Genomic DNA, 21,608 nt, shown 5'->3' on the forward strand with positions numbered 1-21,608 from the left:
ACTCCATTCTGCTTGTTTATGTTTTATCTGTCGGACCCAGCCGCACTCAGGCTCTGTGTGTAGTTAATCCGACCCCCCCTGCCTAGCCTACGCCATTTACCTGCTGTTGTTGTGCTAGCTGATTAGCTGTTGTTGTCTCACCTACTGTTTTAGCTAGCTCTCCCAATTCAACACCTGTGATTACTGTATGTCTCTCTCAAATGTCAATATGCCTTGTATACTGTTGTTCAGGTTAGTTATCATTGTTTTAGTTTACAATGGAGCCCCTAGATCCACTCTTCATACCCCTGATACCTCCTTTGTCCCATCTCCCACACATGCGGTGACCTCACCCATTACAACCAGCATGTCCAGAGATACAACCTCTCTCATCATCACCCAGTGCCTGGGCTTACCTCCACTGTACCCGCACCCCACCATACCCCTGTCTGCGCATTATGCCCTGAATATATTCTACCATGCCCAGAAATCTGCTCCTTTCATTCTCTGTCCCCAACGCTCTAGGCGACCAGTTTTGATAGCCTTTAGCCGCACCCTCATACTACTCCTCCTCTGTTCCGCGGGTGATGTGGAGGTAAACCCAGGCCCTGCATGTCCCCAGGCACCCTCATTTGTTGACTTCTGTGATCGAAAAAGCCTTGGTTTCATGCATGTCAACATCAGAAGCCTACTCCCTAAGTTTGTTTTACTCACTGCTTTAGCACACTCTGCTAACCCTGATGTCCTTGCCGTGTCTGAATCCTGGCTCAGGAAGGCCACCAAAAATTCTGAGATTTCCATACCCAACTATAACATCTTCCGTCAAGATAGAACTGCCAAAGAGGGAGGAGTTGCAGTCTACTGCAGAGATAGCCTGCAAAGTAATGTCATACTTTCCAGGTCCATACCCAAACAGTTCGAACTACTAATCTTGAAAATTACTCTCTCCAGAAATAAGTCTCTCACTGTTGCCGCCTGCTTACCGACCCCCCTCAGCACCCAGCTGTGCCCTGGACACCATTTGTGAATTGATTGCCCCCCATCTAGCTTCAGAGTTTGTTCTGTTAGGTGACCTAAACTGAGATATGCTTAACACCCCGGCAGTCCTACAAGCTAAGCTAGATGCCGTCAATCTCACACAAATCATCAAGGAACCCACCAGGTACAACCCTAAATCTGTAAACAAGGCGTCATCCTGACCAACTGGCCCTCCAAATACACCTCCGCTGTCTTCAACCAGGATCTCAGCGATCACTGCCTCATTGCCTGTATCCGCTACGGAGCCGCAGTCAAACGACCACCCCTCATCACTGTCAAACGCTCCCTAAAACACTTCCGTGAGCAGGCCTTTCTAATCGACCTGGCCCGGGTATCCTGGAAGGACATTGACCTCATCCCGTCAGTTGAGGATGCCTGGTCATTCTTTAAAAGTAACTTCCTCACCATTTTAGATAAGCATGCTCCGTTCAAAAAATGCAGAACTAAGAACAGATATAGCCCTTGGTTCACTCCAGACCTGACTGCCCTCGACCAGCACAAAAACATCCTGTGGCGGACTGCAATAGCATCGAACAGTCCCCGCGATATGCAACTGTTCAGGGAAGTCAGGAACCAATACACACAGTCAGTCAGGAAAGCTAAGGCCAGCTTCTTCAGGCAGAAGTTTGCATCCTGTAGCTCCAACTCCAAAAAGTTCTGGGACACTGTGAAGTCCATGGAGAACAAGAGCACCTCCTCCCAGCTGCCCACTGCACTGAGGCTAGGTAACACGGTCACCACCGATAAATCCATGATTATCGAAAACTTCAACAAGCATTTCTCAACGGCTGGCCATGCCTTCTGCCTGGCTACTCCAACCTCGGCCAACAGCTCCGCCACCCCACAGCTACTCGCACAAGCCTCTCCAGGTTCTCCTTTACCCAAATCCAGATAGCAGATGTTCTGAAAGAGCTGCAAAACCTGGACCCGTACAAATCAGCTGGGATTGACAATCTGGACTCTCTATTTCTGAAACTATCCGCCGCCATTGTCGCAACCCCTATTACCAGCCTGTTCAACCTCTCTTTCATATCGTCTGAGATTCCCAAGGACTGGAAAGCTGCCGCAGTCATCCCCCTCTTCAAAGGGGGAGACACCCTGGACCCAAACTGTTACAGACCTATATCCATCCAGCCCTGCCTATCTAAGGTCTTCGAAAGCCAAGTCAACAAACAGGTCACTGACCATCTCGAATCCCACCGTACCTTCTCCGCTGTGCAATCTGGTTTCCGAGCCGGTCACGGGTGCACCTCAGCCACGCTCAAGGTACTAAACGATATCATAACCGCCATCGATAAAAGACAGTACTGTGCAGCCGTCTTCATCGACCTTGCCAAGGCTTTCGACTCGGTCAATCACCATATTCTTAATGGCAGACTCAGTAGCCTCGGTTTTTCGGATGACTGCCTTGCCTGGTTCACCAATTACTTTGCAGACAGAGTTCAGTGTGTCAAATCGGAGGGCATGCTGTCCGGTCCTCTGGAAGTCTCTATGGGGGTGCCACAGGGTTCAATCCTCGGGCCGACTCTTTTTTCTGTATATATCAATGATGTTGCTCTTGCTGTGGGCGATTCCCTGATCCACCTCTACGCAGACGACACCATTCTATATACTTCCGGCCCGTCCTTGGACACTGTGCTATCTAACCTCCAAACGAGCTTCAATGCCATACAACACTCCTTCCGTGGCCTCCAACTACTCTTAAACGCTAGTAAAACCAAATGCATGCTTTTCAACCGTTCGCTGCCTGCACCCGCACGCCTGACCAGCATCACCACCCTGGATGGTTCCAACCTTGAATATGTGGACATCTATAAGTACCTAGGTGTCTGGCTAGACTGTAAACTCTCCTTCCAGACTCATATCAAACATCTCCAATCGAAAATCAAATCAAGAGTCGGCTTTCTATTCCGCAACAAAGCCTCCTTCACTCACGCCGCCAAACTTACCCTAGTAAAACTGACTATCCTACCGATCCTCGACTTCGGCGATGTCATTGACAAAATTGCTTCCAACACTCTACTCAGCAAACTGGATGCAGTGTATCACAGTGCCATCCGTTTTCTCACTAAAGCACCTTATACCACCCACCACTGCGACTTGTACGCTCTAGTCGGCTGGCCCTCGCTACATATTCGTCGCCAGACCCACTGGCTCCAGGTCATCTACAAGTCCATGCTAGGTAAAGCTCCGCCTTATCTCAGTTCACTGGTCACGATGGCAACACCCATCCGTAGCATGCGCTCCAGCAGGTGTATCTCACTGATCATCCCTAAAGCCAACACCTCATTTGGCCGCCTTTCGTTCCAGTTCTCTTCTGCCTGTGACTGGAACGAATTGCAAAAATCGCTGAAGTTGAAGACTTTTATCTCCCTCACCAACTTCAAACATCTGCTATCTGAGCAGCTAACCGATCGCTGCAGCTGTACATAGTCTATCAGCAAATAGCCCACCCATTTTTACCTACCTCATCCCCATACTGTTTTTATTTATTTACTTTTCTGCTCTTTTGCACACCAATATCTCTACCTGTACATGACCATCTGATCATTTATCACTCCATTGTTAATCTGCAAAATTGTAATTATTCGCCTACCTCCTCATGCCTTTTGCACACAATGTATATAGACTCCACTTTTTTCTTCCTCTTGTGTTATTGACTTGTTAATTGTTTACTCCATGTGTTGTCTGCTCACACTGCTATACTTTATCTTGGCCAGGTCGCAGTTGCAAATGAGAACTTGTTCTCAACTAACCTACCTGGTTAAATAAAGGTGAAATAAAAATAAAAAATAAAAAATAAAAAGCACTTTGAGTGAGAGGTTTCAAAAATCATGTGACATGAAAAGATTTTGTGTGTAAGCAGTTGGAAAAAACTGTAATCAATGTTGGTCCATGAGAAAAACTGGTGATCATTTGTTGGGTTTGATATGTTTGAATAGCCATCTACATATCACATGTGTTATATGCATTCAATAGTAAGCTATTGTTATATGATACTAGTCCCATTGGCTGCATGATGACATCACATTTTATAGGTTCTCATGGTTCCTGAGGTTGTCTTCTCCCTCTCTAATCTCTTGTTAAATCTTCAGAATGTGGTGTGTGTGTGTGTGTGTGCGTGCGTGCGTGTGTGCGTGCGTGCATGCGTGCGTGCGCGCGCGCGTTTGTGTGTGTGTGTGTGCACGCATGTGTGTCTGCGCATACATGCATTTACATCATTTACATTTAAGTCATTTAGCAGACGCTCTTATCCAGAGCGACTTACAAATTGGTGCATACACCTTATGAGCATTCGTATGTCTGTCTGTGGTGGGACTGAAGTGCGGAAAAGGTTTGGGACCCATACAACAGGATATTCCTCAAGTTTTACATGAGCTGAATGACTAGCTATAGGAATGTATACCCTGAGGTGGAGGGTGGGGTAGTGCATAGTCTTCCACTATCCAAGGGCACCTGTTTTGGAGCTTTCAGAGATAGACCGAGAGACATGCGGCGGGAGGGCACATCTACAGTACTGGGCTTTGGAAACAAAACATCTGTTACTCCAACCCATATGGAATATATATAGCCATAATCCATCAAAGACAAATGTATAATCTGACAGTATTTGAAACTTCCTGGTTTACCAATGTCATGGAATTGGAGCCAAAGGGCAGCATGCCATTAAGTCATTGACACATTTAATGTAGTACAACTGCTCAATATGCAAGAGGAAGCAGACTTCCGACTGGAATTTATAATTTTCTAAGAATTCACTCAGCACTGATTCATTCAGTCTCCATCCTCTGTCAATTTAACAACATAGAGTAGGCTATTGGCAGCAAGGGGAACTGTAATTCATCATTGGTAGTCCTATTTAAAGACCTTCTTCCAATACTAAGATATTTCTGATGACGTTGCAAATCATGTTGTAGAGTGTTGTAATGTTGTGGAGTGTTACAGTACATATTTCTGGGAGGGAAAAATCTCAAATGTGTGCTGCAGATACTTTGCAACAGCACTGAATGGAATCAGCAAATCGGGGAGGGTGTCCCAGCAAACATTCCTTTAACCGTCGAAACAACATTGCTGAAAGGCAGCGGGTCCAGTGAACGTATTCGTTCCTTTGGAGGAGTGATAAAGAAAATACAGTCTCTAGGGAGGCTGAGTTTGAACTGGCTGATTTCCCAGAAGTGTGATAACATATTGTGTAGGGTGCCATTTCAGAGCTAGAGAAATGCTGGAAATAATTACAAGACTGTAGGAAATGTTTAAGAAATGGTCAAATACACATACATTACCACGAAGAGTAATTCTTCAAGCTAAATTTAGCCATGTGCACGTTAAGGGCTCATCTTAATATGGATCGCTGAAGTCCATTTGCCCCCGTTTCGACAAAAAGCTGAGGGATGGGGCTGGAGAAATGTAACCGCTCTCAAATTCATAAACAGAGCTATGGGTGCCAGGGCTGACCCTCCATGATATCAAAATGATAGTTTTAACCATGTTTTGAGGCTATATAGCATTTGTTTACATATACTTTGTTTACAAACATCGGAAGTAAAACAAGCTTGTATTTTGGGTTTATGATGGTGTGTGACATTTTAACTAAGCGCACAAAGCATTTATAAGTTATATTCTTCAAGAATAATTGGCTATATACCATTCATTTATAAGTCCCAAAATATATGTAGCAACTGCTGATTGCCCCTTTAAAGGCCAATCTTCCCGTGGAGACAGCATTCATGGTAAACGCTGCATATGTCGTCTCAATCGGAAATTATCTTTACATTTATATCGCTTCAGCAATACAGATTGAATAGAGCCCTAACTGTGTAGAGCCCTAACTGTGCTGTGTATTTACTTTTAGAGAGAGAGAGAGAGAGAGAGAGAGAGAGAGAGAGTGAACAGGGTAACAGGCTATCTCACTCTCTCTCCAGCTTGACATCTGCTTGACCTTCAGCCAAAGGCCAGTCACAACAACACTCTGTTTAGGTGTTAGAGAGGCGATCTCCCATTCACAGTGCCCTGAGACACAATAACAGTTCTGAGGTGGCCTGTTCCCATAGATATACATTGGGCAGATAACTACTAGCTAAAAAAAAGAAAATACTCCACTTAAGAAAATAGAACCAGCCAACAAAAAAGTCCACCAAAGACATTAGAACCTGTAGTAATGGTTTGGTCAAGATTTCTTAAACGGCACTCATTGGTTTTATTCATCCCTTGGGAGGTGTTACTCCTACTCGTAACTTCACACTTAACGACTTTGCTGTCTCTACACACTGACACTTGCCTGTAATGTTTACCAAAAGAGAGCTCTTTGTAAGAGTAAACCTAAACATTCTCCTTTAGGGGCTCAGACCTCTTTGGACAGGGCAAGTTCTGCGTTACCTTTATGGTGGTTGTCACTAGTTACCTCAGCCACAAAGTCATAAACCCCCTTATATTTCTACAATTTATTGTCTTAAAATGTGATTTTAAACCTAACCCAAACCTTCGTAACCACATTGCTAACCTTATTCCTAACCCTAACTTTAAATTAAGACCAAAAAGCAAATGTTTGTTTTCATGAATGTTTTACGAGACAGACCATTTTGATTCGTGGAAACCCTTTATGGTAACCCACAGGAAGGACAAGACTGTAGAGGAAATACAGATAGGTCTGTTGTTTATAGTAGCTCACACATGGTCTTTTCCTCTCCAAGCTAATGATATTGTGAAAGGAGGTCTACTATGTGGTTCTCCACAATCGTCCCCATAACTCAAGTTGTCACATTGAGATATTACCAATGTTTCGCCAGGTAATTATTTTCGTATCCACCCCCATTTTATCCTATTTACCGTGTCCATTCTTCTAATCCACCTGGCTATTGGATAGAGTTATCGTGCAGTAAAGGTGATGTATAGTCACTGCGATGAGGCTTAATGTAATCTAGCAGATGGGCCAGTGAATAATGACACAAATAGAGGGGGGGGTGGAAGTGAATCCAGCCAGCGAGGACACAGTGTTGGAGCACCCCCTGGATTCACAGGATCTCCTTCTTTTAAATCCCCCCTCCTGTCTGTTCACCGTTAGACATCTGTGAGATGTCTGCTGCTGCTGACCCTGGCCCCCTGCACAGTTAAACATGGTTACATGGTCAAGCTCCTTGCTCCTCTCATAAACACACGGAGCACTTCCGATCACACTTCCTGTTTCCTGTCTTGCTTTGATAGAGTGTGTCGTAAGGCTCCTCGGTGACCACATGGGGCCCATAGAGGGTGTTTGTGACCCATAAATAAAAACACAGGCATAAAAGGGTGGGGTTTTATTGAACACATCTTCTCTCATGTTGTCTTTCAATAACTGACTTAGTTGGCTGGGTCATTTGCTAGAAGGGATCCAACTTTTGTCAATTTAACATCATATTTTACATTTCGTAGCAGGTTAGGAGAACTTACGCAGCAGGTTAGGATAATGAATGTAGCAGGTTAGGATAATTAGGTTAAGGTTAGGAAAAGGGTTAGGGATAGGGTTACCTAAAATGCCCCAAAAAATCTACCTTTGACGCTAATTTGGCAAAAGCTGGATACCTTCTAGCCTTAACTGGTTGGTTGAACCTTTGGTTTGGGTCCATGTTAATTGCAAGATGGGGTGGGCAGATGTTTCCGATTGGATCTGCTGTATTTTCCGAATATTCATAAACTTAAGTGAATCCCAAAAATATTATTCTCTGCATGGTTTGGGTATTGTATTATTTAAAACTGATATTTCAAAGCAAATAAAGAAAAGGGAAGTATTTGAGTTAGTGTGGGTAGATTTGACTGTAGCACAAGATATCTGATCCTAAATCAAAAATAGGAAGTCCCTCATTAAGTTCTGTTGTAACTTGTAAGATAGTGCTAAATATCATTATTGATCCGCATGCAAAGTGTGTTTCTTGTAAAGTATGATCTGCTTATTATATCAATATTACCGTGTCTCACCTTAAAAAATAAGCACTTCTGAAAATCGTGTATTATAAATCCCTATTCAGTCCTAAATCCAATATGGCCGCATTGTTTTATGAATGCACTCCTTATTCCAGAAGGTTGAGTAGGATTAGGCTAACAGGATCTGGAATGTGAAGTGTTGCAATCGTAGCAACTGGATCCTCTCTACTCCACTCACTGTATGTGTGTGACTATGTGTATGTTCAGCCTCTTTTCCCCACTCTCTGAGTACACTCTCTCTCCTGGGTGTGTGTGAATGCAGAGTGAGGCCTTTGTATTCCTGTGACAGGGGGAGCCGCGCTCCACAGAACTGCACATTTTCCACTCAATTGAATGGCTCTCTCAGATCATTAAATATCCATTCATTAGTGCTGGGGGGCCTTGGGGACACTGAGCAAGACAAACACATGGAGGCCCGAATGGGTGGCACTGTCTCTCACCGGCTATCTGGCCCGATAACAATATACTGCAGTATGTGGTAGGTAGCGGTTTAGATTTTTCCGTTTAGGCAGCGTAGACAGTGGTCTATTTATGGTTCAATTTACGTTTTATTTACAGTTTATACTGTAGACAATGGTCATTCTATTTATGCAAAGACCACATGTAATATTTATGGAATTACAGGCAAATAAATCGAATTTAGTTCCAATTTGTTGTCTGTATTATAGTTTGAAATCCTTTCAGTGACTGAGAACATGTTTCTTTAAAGGTGCTTAAGAGTAATATTGCATATCTATTCAACCGAGTGACACAGTACTTCTTACAGTCAGCAGGAGCATTAGCTTTCTCAAATTTCACAAGCACAATGGAATTATATTAAGGATGTAAGCCCTACTGTAAATATAGGATGACCCATTAAGAGATCTCAGTCAATCCACAAGTCATCCCTCATACTGTACTTCCTGTCTGTGTATATATTAAGTATAACATATAAATAAAAAAGATATTGCCTAGAGATACAGTATTTATGTGTATCTATGGTATGTCTATTGGTCCTACTCAGTGTGGACTCCGGGGAGGCTTCCAGAATGTCAATCACTCCCTTGGGAATGCTTAACACAGTATGTGACTGGGCAGGAAAGGAGAGGAGGGCTCGGGCTATGGTGTATTTATGCAGCTTTATCACAGCAAAGCTCAGAGATATTGTTGGCTGACACCGATGAGTGCTGCTTATAAACTTCACTAGATGTGTTCCCTAATTTGGATGGTCATATACTGCAGCGTTCCTCAACCTTTTTTTTGTGCTGGAGCCCAAGCTATGCTGATTCCTCACGGAGAGGACCACTTAGATTCAAACGTAACTATATTTTGTAATGGACTCAATTCTGTCAGCTGACCCATCTGAAGGACTGGGGCCGGACGGTCCACAAACCAAACGTTGAGAAACACTGACCTATCGTGGCCTATCGTGGAGTCAGTTCGGCTGGGTTTTGTGTAGGCGGTTGAGGTGGGAAAGGGGGAGGAATGGTAATTCCTCCAACCCCTCTGTGCTGAGACATTCCCAGAGAAATGACACCTCTAGTCTCCACACAGTCGATGTTAACTTGCAAAAACGTACAAATAACAAGGTGCGTGTCAAAGAAAACCTTTCACATGACTGTGCTGTAATTTTCCTCCCTTGCACAGAACTCAGGCAAAAAGAGCTTTTTAAATATGTTTGGGTGACTAACTAACTAAGACTGACACAAACCTACACAAAGACACCTCCAGATTGAACACGTTGTCATGGTTCCTGTCATTATTTCCTGTCTACCTCTGTCATTGAGGCGTAGTCAAGTGTGTGGGCCTCGCTGAACACTGAATTAAACACAGTCCAAATTAAATGTCATGCCTGTGCAGGGCTCTAGTGTAAACAGGCGTCTTGTCATGGGAAAGCATGTAGCCTAACTCCCGTCCAGAGATGTGTTGTGAGGAGATAAACCGGGTGCTGATGTCATGGCGATAAGCAGAGGGTACTGTTTCATCTAGTCCCCCTCAGTGTCTTAACCCCAGCCAAAACAAACAGAGACTGATCAGCCAGGGTGCGGCTTCCTAGCCCTTCACTGGGAGGGCATCTCGACTGTGCACAGACCCTCAAGGAGAGAACCCACCACATAGTAACCGAGGCTACATGCTCACAATTCTCCAATAACCAATAGGAGTGGTGGATGACCATTAAGGGTGAGAGGTCAAAGCCTATAAAAACCAGTAGGGGTTCAAAGTTCAAACCGTGGAGTGCTGGGTTGGTCTGGGGATTTGTAGTCAGAGGTTGTATCTTTATAACCTCTGAAGATCTTCCTTAACTGCTGTTAGAGAATTTTGGAATGCCATTAAGTTTAGAGAAGCCCAGCGATCGCTCAGAAATCAATGCACCACTCTAGAGACAGCCAGTGCTGAGTCATCTTATTGCCTTCCACGACCCTCCCTTGCAAGCCAAACTCCCACTCAGAAAGAGGCAATTGTGAATAAGAGGAGTTGGAGGGGCTGAGGGAACAAAGAGGACGTAAAGAAGTGGAGACTCCCTTTCTCTCTCTCTCTTTCTTTTGATCACTTCCTCAACAGCTGTTTCCAGCCATTCTGGGATCAGTAGGGCTCCAGTCAGAATAGATTATGCATTCTTGCGGACTGGGCCGGAGTTGCCAGGATGTTGGAGGGTTTGATGCCTCTATATGTGTGCGTGTGCGTGTTTGTGCAAGCTTAGGTGTGCACACAAGTAAGTGTGTATGTGTTTGAGTCATGAAGATAGACAGAAAAAGAAAGAAAGAAAGAAAGAAAGAAAGAAAGAAAGAAAGAAAGAAAGAAAGAAAGAAAGAAAGGGGATTAGATAGACAGAAAATATGGAGAGAGGCTCATTCCGCCAAAGGGGTAACAACAGGGACTATTCTTACTGAAGGGACAAGTTGGACAACCAAAGGGAAAAGATGCAGTCTGGCAGCATGGGCACAGCCTGGGCACAGACAGACAGCCCAGACATTTTTGGTCTTTCAAGAAGAAATGCTTCACTGGGAGACAGTGACATTGTCCAGCATGCTGGGTTGGCACTTCTCACAGCAAATTGGCATACAGTGCATTCCGAAAGTATTCAGAATCCTTGACTTTTTCCACATTTTGTTACGTTACAGCCTTATTCTAAAATGTATTAAATATGTTTTTCCCTCATCAATCGACACACAATACCCCATAATGACAAACGAAAACAGGTTTTATTTTTTTGGTGCAAATTTATCACAAATGAACAACAGAAATACCTTATTTAGATAAGTATTCAGACCCTTTGCGATGAGACTCGAAATTGAACTCAGGTACCTCCTGTTTCCATTGATCATCCTTGAGATGTTTCTACAACTTGATTGTAGTCCACCTGTTGTAAATTAAATTGATTGGACATGATTGGAAAGACACACACCTGTCTATAAAAGGTCTCACAGTTGACAGTGCATGTCAGAGCAAAATCCAAACCATGACGTCGAAGCAATTGTCCATAGAGCCCCGAGACAGGATTGTGTCGAGGCACAGATCTGGGGAAGGGTACCAAAACATTTCTGCAGCATTAAAGGTCCCCAAGAACACAGCGGCCTCCATCATTCTCGAAGACGTGGATGTCGATTATGACAGCCCCCCGCACCTCTCTGATTCGGAGGTATCTCCCTTTCCCCTTCCATTCCTAAATCGAAGAAGATTGGAACCAACAAGACTCTTCCTAGAGCTGGCCGCCCGGCCAAACTTAGCAATCGGGGGCGAAGGGCCTTGGTCAGGGAGGTGACCAAGAACCTGATGGTCACTCTGACAGAGATCCAGAGTTACTCTGTGGAGATGGGAAAACCTTCCAGAAGGACAACCATCTCTGCAGCACTCCACCAATCAGGCCTTGATGTGGTCAGATGGAAGCCACGCCTCAGTAAAACGCACATGACAGCCTGCTTGGAGTTTGCCAGAAGACACGTTAAAGACTCTGACCATGAGAAACAAGATTCTCAGGTCTGATGGACCAAGATTGAACACTTTGACCTGAATGCCAAGCGTCATGTCTGGAGGAAACCTGGCACCATCCCTATGGTGAAACATGGTGGTGGCAACATCATGCTGTGGGTATGTTTCAGCGGCAAGGATTGGGAGACTAGTCAGGATTGAGGGAAAGATGAACGGAGCAAAGTACAGAGAGATCCTTGATGAAAACCTGCTCCAGAGCTCTCAGGACCTCAGACTGGAGCGAAGGTGTACCTTCCAACAGGACATCACCCCTAAGCACACCAGTGTCTTCTCTTTTTTTTAAGCCCATAATCATGTGTGTGAGGTGTATACTTTGGCTTTGTTTCAATGTAGATTTGTTTAAGACTACCAAGAAACACTCGTGTGACCCTGAATTAGCCCACTGCAGTAAAAGGTTAAGTCAATTACAATTACAGTTACAACGTTGATTAGCATGGAATGCTGTAGGGGTCAGAGAGGTCCACTGTTTATAGTTTATACCCCCAGGGTTGAGTACCCTCTAGTGAGTCATGAATAGACTAGCTAATATTTCCTTTATCATCAACTACACCCACTCAGTTTATCTCTCATGTAATGATCAGATATATTTGGATTAATCTGCTGAGAGTGCCCATTCATATTCCTTGATTGAAATCCAATAGGTTCTCTCGATCTCCTCTGAAGCTAGTCACAACCTCTTTCAAAGCACAGGGCTGTGCGGATGTGATGTCATGGAGAGTTGCATGCACCTGCCTCTAAGACTGTGTGTGCGCGCATGTATGCGCTTACACACACACTCCAAGGGTCATCTTAAATGGGCTGGACTGTGGAGGAACATTGGGAGCGGAAGTGTGTTAAAAGTCTTGAAAACGCTTACAGAAAGAGGACTGTCAGCAGATGGTCAATACGAGTGGGCCTTTGACTCTGGTGATTTATACATGTGGGGGTGATACCACTGGGATCAGGGGGACTTTTAGACAGTATCCACTGCAGGTTGTACACCACGCTTCCCCAACTGGCAGCCCACGGACCAGGTTTTATTATGTTTATTATGTTTCAGTCAAACATCATACTGTATTTGTTTTGGCTTCTTGCGGTCAATTTGCAGTCTACAAATTATTTGTAATTGTGTTCCGGTACCCCGACCATCCGCTCAAGAACAAATCGGCCTGCGGCTGAATCTAGTTGATGATCCCTGGTGTACACTGTGTGTGCGGTCATGCTTGCATATTTTAGTCTACTGTGTGTGTGTGTGTGTGTGTGTGTGTGTGTGTGTGTGTGTGTGTGTGTGTGTGTGTGTGTGTGTGTGTGTGTGTGTGTGTGTGTGTGTGTGTGTGTGTGTGTGTGCGTGCGTGCGTGCGTGCGTGCGTGCGTGCGTGCGTGCGTGTGTGTGTGTGCACACGTTCATGCATTCTGTCACAACATCTGGCTCCCATTAGGTATTTGACTCCTTCAGCAGGCTACTATAATTGATCATGTAATAAATCATGGTCTATCAATGAGAGAGGCTGGTCTGAGAGTGCAGCCAAATCTGCAATGCTCAACACTGGCATCTATTGTGAGACATTTCCGGCAAAACAACAGGTAAGATGTGCATTCTGCAAGAGCATCTGACTGAACTGCACATTACAGAAGTCAATTGAGCAAAGCCTCCAAACTCACTTCTGTGTGATTGTTTTTGTATTTCTGCTTAGGACCCAACGATTACCTCCCACAGGCAGGAGAGGTAGGATTTTCACTGCTGTGCAGGAAACTGCAATCGTTGATATGGTCATCAGAAACAATGGCATAAAACTCACAGAGATTTGGGACAGAGTGTTGGCAGACAACATTACATTTGGAAATATTTACAATGTAAACAACTATTTCTAGAGACCTGAAACAACATTAAGTCAGGATGAAGCAGTTGTACACTGTCCCCTTTGAGAGGAACTCTGAACGAGTCAAGCAACTCAGGAATCAATATGTCTAGGTAAGATGACTATAAAATACAGAACTGGTTTTGAACAAAAACCAAACAGGCCAGAGGCACACAATGGCATATTTTTACGAATAATGTAAACTACCGTAGTAGCATAACTCTTATGTTGCCTTGTGGATTTATTTTAGAGAGTCATGGAGATTGACGCCAGGCGAACACCCCACATATTCATCTTTGTGGATGAGTCTGGTTTCAACGAGGAAGGAATGTGATTGGGAAAACAGCCACAGTGGATGTCCCGGGCCAGAGGGGTGCCAACATCACAATGTGTGCAGCAATATCCTCTGATGGATTGCTGTTACACAAACCGCTAATTGGGCCATACAACACCGAGCGTCTCCTTTCATTCCTGGATGACCTCTATGGAAGGGTTGTACCAGGTGAGGAAAGGGTTGCAGCGAGGCGAAATCTGCCAACGTTTGCAATTGTATGGGACAATGTGGCATTTCACCACTCCTGTGCAGTCACAGGGGCTTTGCAGCCCATCCCAGGATGGTGCCACTTTTCCTCCCACCTTACTCTCTATTCCTCAACCCCATAGAGGAATCATTTTCCTCATGGTGGTGAAAGGTTTATGACCACCATCCACATGATCAAATGTCCCTCCTAGACGCAATGAATGCTGGATTCCTGGACATACTGTATCTGCAGAAGATTGCCAGGGATGGATCAGGCATGCCAAAAGATTATTTCCTAGGTGTATTGCCCAAGATGACGTAAGATGTGATGTGGAGGAGAACCTGTGGCCAAATGCAGAACACAGGATTTACTAGCATTGCTACTGTATCTGTATCGGCAGACGGTGTATAAACAAATGAATGTATTTTCACTCAATGCCAAAGAACGACATAAAACATATTGAAGCATATTGCATCATGTCTGATGTATTCCTGTAACATATACTGCAGTGAATTATAAACACTAGATAGGTGTCAATCTTGTTTTGTAAAGAAATTTGACAAAAGGAAGCATTGTGTAATGCCACCTGTTGTTAGTGTTTTTTAGGTCATTGTTTTATGAGTGACATAGTGTGCTTGTTGGGTGACAACCTTTGCTAGTGTTATGGAAGAATGAGTTGATTTGACACATGTATGAAGAGTTTTGGTAGTTTTAGTGCATTTTGGAGGTGAAATTAACTGCTGTGCCAAGCTGAAAGTTGGTTAAGAGAACTGTGTGAAGAGTTTTGAAAAAGGGACCTAAGTATTGAGAAATGGGTCCTAGCGATTGTAAAAAAAAACTGTAATACACACGGGTGGCTTGCAAGACTGGGCTCTCAGATTCATACAGATACACACTGTACAGAGGCCTCAGTGTCCTTGAGTTGGAGCCATAGTGGCTTTCATTAATGACCAGAGTGAGACTTTCTGCTGGCTCTCCCACTCACTAGCTTGCCTTGACTCCCTGACTCCCTAAACCAGCCATCCATTCTGTCTAATGAGTACTATACCCAGGCTTTACCTGGGTGGACATTACCCAGGCTTTATCTGGGAGGACATTACCCAAGCTTTATCTGGGAGGACATTAACCAGGCTTTATCTGGGAGGACATTACCCAGGCTTTATCTGGGAGGACATTACCTAGGATTTACCTGGGAGGACATTATCCAGGCTTTATCTAGGAGGACAGTACCTTAGGCTTTATCTGGGAGGACATTACCTAGGATTTACCTGGGAGGACATTACCCATGCTTTATCTGGGAGGACATTACCTAGGATTTACCTGGGAGGACATTACCCATGCTTTATCTGGGAGGACATTACCTAGGATTTACCTGGGAGGACATTATCCAGGATTTATCTGGGAGGACATTACCTAGGATTTACCTGGGAGGACATTATCCAGGCTTTATCTGGGAGGACATTACCCAGGCTTTATCTGGGAGGACATTACCTAGGATTTACCTGGGAGGACATTACCCAGGATTTATCTGGGAGGACATTACCTAGGATTTACCTGGGAGGACATTACCCATGCTTTATCTGGGAGGACATTACCTAGGATTTACCTGGGAGGACATTATCCAGGCTTTATCTGGGAGGACATTACCTAGGATTTACCTGGGAGGACATTATCCAGGCTTTATCTGGGAGGACATTACCTAGGATTTACCTGGGAGGACATTATCCAGGCTTTAACTAGGCTCTTTCCTCCCCCACCATTGTGGCTTTCATCAATGACCATAGAGAGATGTACTGCTGGGTCTCCCAATCACCAGAGTGCCTTGGCTCCCTGATTCACTAACCCAACCATGCATCCATTCTATCTGATCAGTACTATGTAGCCAGGACACTTCAATATCTAAAGAAGCTTGCATTTTTTAGTCTGCAGTGTGTGTGTGTGTGCGTGTGTGTGCGTGTGTGTGTGTGTGTGTGTGTGTGTGTGTGTGTGTGTGTGTGTGTGTGTGTGTGTGTGTGTGTGTGTGTGTGTGTGTGTGTGTGTGTGTGTGTGTGTGTGTGTGTGTGTGTGTGTGCGTGCGTGCGTGCGTGTGTGTGTGTGTGTGTGTGTGTGTGCGTACATGCACGTGTGCGTGCATGTGCTGTGCATGTAAGTATGCACATTTCCTCTCCTTGTGGGTGTTTGCGTGCACTTGCAGGCATGTCGGCACGTTTCCACATGTCTGGAAAAATAGGCTTGCCTCTATAATAATCTGCTGTTGTTCTAAAGCTAAACATGTAACTTTCCCCCCTGCATCACCATAGGGGAATATTAACTAAATGGCCGACAAGTGTGAGGGTTTTTCCTTCAAGCAGAGAACATGAGAACAGAACAGTCTCCCGAGAGGAGAAGCAGACTAAAAACGAAAAAAAGAATGGCTGAAAACTAAATAGGTACTTTGTGTGGAACAAGAGAGTAAGTGAGTGACATAGAGGGTAGATAGATCCTTCAAAGAGCTGACAGAGCGTTCTGTTCAACTTCACAGGTGACGTACCCAGTCTTGTTTTAGGTAGTGGCTCCACTCCAATTGTCTCAGCACAAAAAGTATTTTCTTAAAGTGTCATTTCTCCAGCAAAATCAACCTCCCCACATTTGGTTTGAATGTGACCATTGTCATATTACAGTCCTAAAGTCTTGTAGTAGGAGTTCCAAAAAACTCAAGTCAGTCTGTCTAATGCTGGTCAGTCGATTCAGTACTATTATACCGACACCCCTTTAGGCCTAGGGGGCTAACATAATGACACAGCTGGCTCTTAGAAGGATTTGAGTGGTTTGGCAGAAAATTGCTCTCCTCAAGGAAAACAGCTCCATTTAGAATGTCTCCTACAAAAGGTGAGCTCAATCCAGTATGTCAATGGACTAAACCCTGGTTAGCCAGTAATTACTGGTTTACAGTGAGATGCCCGAGCCTTTGTCCTATTCTGGAATACATCCAGATGCTCCAGTTCAACACATTACCCTAGGGAAGTACAGAAATAATTCATTCAAGCGACTTTGTGAGAATATGTTATGCAGCTTGGTCTACTGTACAATTGAAGTTCAGAAAAAAAAACGTCTGCCTTGGATACTTACTAACAATGAGTCTTTCATTTGCTTCTGTTCTATAACCATTCCAGCAGAAGCCTTCAATGACCTCGGATCTAGATAACACAGCATTCCACCAGGAACCATAGCAGGCACGTGAAAGAGTTTAGACAGTATACAACGTCTTTGTGTGTGTGTGCTTGTGTGCACGTGAGAGAGAGAGAGAGAGAGAGAGAGAGAGAGAGAGAGAGAGAGAGAGAGAGAGAGAGAGAGAGAGAGAGAGAGAGAGAGAGAGAGAGAGAGAGAGAGAGAGAGAGATGTAAAGTTTTATGATGTGACATGTAGGCCACCTGTTGGATGGTCTGTAGCACTACAGTGATGTGCTCTAATCTCAAAACTGACATACATTTCCTGTAGGTTGTCTCTGATCAGGTCTTGCTGGCTGTATTCCATGGGACAGGGCCCAATCTGTGGCCAAAGACAAACTCAAGTGGCAGAATATTGTTGTGTCCTTATGTCCCACTCGGGATGAGGAGGACTACGTATGTAGGTAACCTCGAGGCCTACTTCTTGTCCTTATGTCCCACTCGGGATGAGGAGGACTACGTATGTAGGTAACCTCGAGGCCTACTTCTTGTCATTATGTCCCACTCAGGATGAGGAGGACTACGTATGTAGGTAACCTCGAGGCCTACTTCTTGTCATTATGTCCCACTCAGGATGAGGAGGACTACGTATGTAGGTAACCTCGAGGCCTACTTCTTGTCATTATGTCCCACTCAGGATGAGGAGGACTACGTATGTAGGTAACCTCGAGGCCTACTTCTTGTCCTTATGTCCCACTCGGGATGAGGAGGACTACGTATGTAGGTAACCTCGAGGCCTACTTCTTGTCCTTATGTCCCACTCGGGATGAGGAGGACTACGTATTTAGATAACCTCGAGGCCTACTTCTTGTCCTTATGTCCCACTCGGGATGAGGAGGACTACGTATGTAGGTAACCTCGAGGCCTACTTCTTGTCCTTATGTCCCACTCGGGATGAGGAGGACTACGTATGTAGGTAACCTCGAGGCCTACTTCTTGTCCTTATGTCCCACTCGGGATGAGGGATGTAGGACTCGAGGCCTACTTCTTGTCCTTATGTAGGTAACCTCGAGGCCTATTTCTTGTCCTTATGTCCCACTCGGGATGAGGAGGACTACGTATGTAGGTAACCTCGAGGCCTACTTCTTGTCCTTATGTCCCACTCGGGATGAGGAGGACTACGTATGTAGGTAACCTCGAGGCCTACTTATTGTCCTTATGTCCCACTTGGGATGAGGAGGACTACATATGTAGATAACCTCGAGGCCTACTTCTTGTCATTATGGCCAAATATATATTCACTGCTTTTCACCCCAGTAACGTATGTGGAGGCATTCTATTGCAAAATTGCAGTGATACACCAGAGAGTCAAGGTTACGCAATGCATTCTTCTTTGGTGAAGAGTCTCTTAGAATTAAAGAATCTATATAAAGTAATGAATTATCCCTCTTACAGTTGTGTTTCCAGCCAGGTCGCAATTGCTATACATTTGTTTGTTTATAACAGTGTACATATACTGTTGAACCTTCCACATACACACCACAAGGGGGTAGCATAACCTCATACATTAACAGGCAGGGTTCAATGTGTTGTGTTTAGAATGCAATAGAATACTCCACTTGGAGGAATTCATTACATATGTGACATCGACAGGAGTATGAATGCACAGAGGTGGATAGTGTCACTACAGTCATTAAAATATGTACAGTACCAGTAAAAAGCTTGGACACACCTACTCGTTAAATACTTTCTCTTTATTTTTACTATTTTACACGTTGTAGAATACTAGTTAAGACATCCAAACTATGAAATAACACATATGGAATCATGTACTAACCAAATAAGTGTTGAACAAATCAAAATATATTTTATATTTGAGAATCTTCAAAGTAGCCACCCTTTTCCTTGATAACAGCTTTGCACACTATTGGCATTCGCTCAACCAGCTTCATGAACGGAATGCATTTCAATGAACAGGTGTGCCTTCTTAAAAGCTCATTTGTGGAATTTTGTTCCTTCTTAATGCGTTTGAGCCAATCAATTGTGTTGTGACAAGGTAGGGGGGGTGGGTATAAGAGCACCATCTCCCAGCTGCCCACTGCACTGAGGCTAGGAAACACTGTCACCACCGATAAATCCGCGATAATTGAGAATTTCTATAAGCATTTTTCTATGTCTGGCCATGCTTTCCACCTGGCTACCCCTACCCCGGTTAACAGCCCTGCACCCCACACAGCAACTTTCCCAAGCCTCCCCCATTTCTCCTTCACCCAAATCCAGATAGCCGATGTTCTGAAAGAGCTGCAAAATCTAGACCCTACAAATCAGCCGGGCTAGACAATCTGGACTCTCTCTTTATAAAATTATCCGCTGCAATTGTTGCAACCCCTATTACTAGCCCTTTCAACCTCTCTTTCGTATCTTCTGAGATCCACAAAGATTGGAAAGCTGCCGCGGTCATCCCCCTCTTCAAAGGGGGACTCACTCTAGACCCAAACTGTTACAGACCTACATCTATCCTACCCTGCCTTTGTAAGGTCTTCGAAAGCCAAGTTAACAAACAGATCACCGACCATTTCGAATCCCACCGTACCTTCTCCGCTATGCAATTTGGTTTCCGAGCTGGTCATGGGTGCACCTCAGCCACGCTCTAGGTCCTAAACGATATCATAACCGCCATCAATAAGAGACAATACTGTGAAGCTGTATTCATCAACCTGGCCAAGGTTTTCGACTCTGTCAATCACCACATTCTTATCGGCAAACTCAACAGCCTTGGCTTCTCAAATGACTGCCTCACCTGGTTCACCAACTACTTCTCAGACAGAGTTCAGTGTGTCAAATCGGAGGGCCTGTTGTCCGGACCTCTGGCAGTCTCTATGGGGGTGTCACAGGGTTCAATTCTCGGGCCAACTCTCTTCTCTGTATACATCAATGATGTCGCTCTTGCTGCTGGTGATTCTCTGATCCACCTCTACGCAGACGACACCATTCTGTATACTTCTGGCCCTTCTTTGGACACTGTGTTAACTAACCTCCAGGCGAGCTTCAATGCCATACAACTTTCCTTCCGTGGCCTCCAACTGCTCTTAAATGCAAGTAAAACTATGCATGCTCTTTCAACCGATCGCTGCCCACACCTGCCTGCCCATCCAGCATCACTACTTTGGACAGTTCTGACTTATAATATGTGGACAACTACAAATACCTAGGTATCTGGTTAGATTGTAAACTCTCCTTCCAGACTCACATTAAGCATCTCCAATCCTAAATTCAATCTAGAATCGGCTTCCTATTTTGCAACAAAGCATCCTTCACTCATGCTGCCAAACATACCCTCGTAAAACTGACTATCCTACCGATCCTTGATCCTTGATTCGGAGATGTAATTTACAAAATAGCCTCCAACACTCTACTCAGCAAATTGGATGCAGTCTATCACAATGCCATCCGTTTTGTCACCAAAGTCCCATATACTACCCACCATTGCGACCTGTATGCTTTCGTTGGCTGGCCCTTGCTTCATATTCATCGCTAAAACCACTGGCTCCAGGTCATCTATAAGTCTTTGCTAGGTAAAGCCCTTCCTTATTTCAGCTCACTGGTCACCATAGCAGCACCCACCCATAGCACTCGCTCCAGCAGGTATATTTCACCCCCAAAGCCAATTCCTCCTTTGGCCGCCTTTTGTTCCAGTTCTCTGCTGCCAATGACGGAAACAAATTGCAATAATAACTGAAGCTGGAGACTCATATCTCCCTTTCTAACTTTAAGCACCAGCTGTCAGAGCAGCTCACAGATCACTGCACCTGTACATAGCCCATCCAACTGTAAATAGCCCATCTGTAAATAGCCCATCCAACTACCTCATCCCCATACTGTTGTTTATTTTTTTGCTCCATTGCACCCCAGTATCCCTACTTGCACATTCATCTTCTGCACATCTATCACTCCAGTGTTTAATTTCAAAATTGTAATATTTCGCCACTATGGCCTATTGCCTTACCTCCCTTATCTAACCTCATTTGCACACACTGTATATATCATTTTATATTGTGTTATTGACTGTATGTTTGTTTATTCCATGTGTAACTCTGTGTTGTTGTTTGTGTCGCACTGCTTTGCTTTTTCTTGGCCAAGTCACAGTTGTAAATGAGAAC

This window comes from Oncorhynchus keta, chromosome 3, assembly GCF_023373465.1.
Source record: "Oncorhynchus keta strain PuntledgeMale-10-30-2019 chromosome 3, Oket_V2, whole genome shotgun sequence".
Lineage (NCBI taxonomy): Eukaryota > Metazoa > Chordata > Actinopteri > Salmoniformes > Salmonidae > Oncorhynchus > Oncorhynchus keta.